The sequence below is a fragment of the Myotis brandtii genome, unplaced genomic scaffold (assembly GCF_000412655.1).
Source record: "Myotis brandtii unplaced genomic scaffold, ASM41265v1 scaffold320, whole genome shotgun sequence".
NCBI lineage: Eukaryota > Metazoa > Chordata > Mammalia > Chiroptera > Vespertilionidae > Myotis > Myotis brandtii.
In genome coordinates, this window is record NW_005362270.1 from 1,474,390 (window position 1) to 1,477,133 (window position 2,744).

The following is a 2,744-nucleotide window of genomic DNA, read 5'->3' on the forward strand; positions in this document are numbered from 1 at the left end:
GGTGCAACACATCACACCCAGGGAAAGGCACAACGTACTCCCCACTCGTGGAGTCCGGAGACTAGAACTTATTTTTTAGTGTTAAGTTTGGGTTCTGGGTTTAGTTGGGCAAGAATTTCCCTCAGCTGCCATGAATCCTAGCTAAAGTCAATCCTTTTCCACCACTAACCTAGGAAAACCCCACCAAATTCAGACTGTCTGTTAAAAAAACAAAAACAGAAAATTAAAAAAGAAAGCAGGTGATTAAGTCACTGAAGAGACAGCTACCTGGATTAGATAAGAACATATATCTTAGATCTAAGATGATGGTGGAGGAGAAGACATCTCATGGGTGGTTTCACCTCAAGAGAAATGGGAATCTCAGCGTAGGAAGAACAGTCAGGGGTTACTACGTTAGCTCAGAGACTGTAAGCTAAACCTCTATTGAGAAGGTATGTGTAAGGAGTTAAGGAGCAAGGAGGGAAGATTCAAGTAGGAATAATGTCTTCGTCTTGAACTGCTTCCCACTGCAATCGATAAGGCCACACCCTGGAGTTTGACGTTAATGGCAATGCTCTGTGATGTCCACTACCCCTGCCTTCTTCCAGCTGAGGAGAAAGTCTCCTGTGCCGGCCCCTGCTGCTACAGCAACGCAGGGGTTCCCACTGTAGGTCATGAAGAGGAGCATGAGGAAGCTGATGACCACCTGAGTGAGATGCAGCACTGTTTGCAGGAGGGGAGGGAAGCTCAGCATCTGCTGCCCAACAGTTCTGTGTGTCTCCATAAGAATGGTCCCATTTGGTCCTGGAACAGGAATGGAATTGTAGCGAATGCTGACTTGTGACTTGCATAGCAGGCTCTCTCGAGTCCTTCATAGAACATTGCTAGTAAAAACACTCCCACTAACCCTCCAGCCATTTCTCCAGCTGTATTGATCACCACGCCAGAAAACAATAGTTCCACACTCTTAAAGCCACAGTAGAAGGTCATATGCATCATCATCAAGTTACCATCCCCCCCTCCGTGGAGGTGGGAGGCTGAAGTGGCCGTGTGATGGTGAGAAGGTGGCATGGTACTGGTGTGGTCCACAGAGTTCATCCCCATATGGTGGGAATGGTTCATTTTTCCAGGAAAAGTTGAGAACCAGCAAAAGGTTCTTCCCAGATCAAGTCCCGCCACTGGGGCCTCCCTTTCAGAACCTTAACCTGTCGCCCCCTCATGACTCTTCATCAACCCCGTCCACTAGTGACCGGCTCAATGTGTCCACGATTGCCACCGACACCGCCAATTCCCGCCCTCAAAACTATTTATTTTTAAAAATTGTGGTAAAATACACATAACATAAAATCAAACATTTTAACCATTTTTTTAGTGTGCAGTTCAGTGACATTAAGTACATTCACATCATTGTGCTACCATCACCACCATCCATCTCCAGAACTTTTTCATTATCCCTAACTGAATCCAAACCCATTGCACACTAACTGCCCATCCCCCTCTCCCCGCATAGTACCTGGCAGCCACCATTCTACTTTCTGTCTCTATGAATCTGACTTCTCTGGATGTGTCTAGGGGTGGCATCAGACAATATTGGTCCTTTTGTGACTGGCTTTTCATCCATGTTGTAGCATGTGTCAGAACTTCCTTCCCTTTAAGGGCTGCATGGTATTCCATTGTACATATACCACATTTTGTTTGTTCTTTCACCTGTCCATGGTTGCTTAGGTTGATTCCATGTTTTGGCTATTGTGACTTCATCTGTGGCCTAACATGTGGTCTGTCCTGGAGAATGTCCCATGTGTAATTGATAAGAATGTATATGTGCCCGGCCGGCGTGGCTCAGTGGTTGAACATCGACCTATGAACCAGGAGGTCATGGTTCAATTCCTGGTCAGGGCACATGCCCAGGTTGCAGGCTCGATCCCCAGTAGGGGGCGTGCAGGAGGCAGCCAATCAATGATTCTCTCTCATCATTGATGTTTCTCTCTCTCTTCCTCTCACTTCCTCTCTGAAATCAATAAAAATATATTTTAAAAAAGAGAATGTATATGCTGTTGCTGTTGGGTGGAGTGTTCTGTATTATGTCTGTGCCATGTTAACTCCAGTTGGTTTATTGTGCTGCTCAACTCCTTTACTTCTTTACTGATCTGCTGTCTGGCTGTTTCATTCATTATTGAGAGTGGGGTGTTGATGTTTCCAGCTATTACTATGCAACTGTCTATTTCTCTCTTCAGTCTGTCAATTTTTGCTTCATATATCTTGGTGGCCTCTTATTGGATGCATACATGTTCGTCCTCGGTTTTTAAGACTCTGTTCTAATGCTCCCTCCTCCGCTGCCCTCATGCCTGCCTCCCCCAGCGCCGGCGGAGTTCCTCTCCTCTGTGCTTTCACTGTAACTTGTGTCCACTCTGTGTACTGCGTTCTGCTGCAGTGAAGAATTTACAGTCTGTCTTCCCAGTTGGCTTCTCTTGGAGGACACAGGATTTTGTCTTATTTATGTTTGCAATTCCAGAACCCGGCACAATAGGTACCCGGGGAAAGTTTGTTACATGGACATTAATTATTGAACGTGATTGTGTGTCACCCATCTTCTTCCTCGGATAAAAATAATTATAGCCAGAAATTCTCAACACATCATTGCTTTGAGTATATGTAAACTATAGCCTCCAAGGTTTTGCTCTTCTCTCTCACTTGATCCTTATACAGCCCTATGACGGAGGTAGGGCCGGGTTTACAGCTCCATTTTACAGGTAAAAAACCTGAGA

General features: G+C 45.5%; 1 pseudogene; it reads right to left on the reverse strand.

Annotated features, from left to right (window-relative positions):
* Positions 1–509: 509 nt before the first annotated feature.
* LOC102258125 lies at positions 510–1,183 on the reverse strand (annotated as a pseudogene).
* Positions 1,184–2,744: the final 1,561 nt, after the last annotated feature.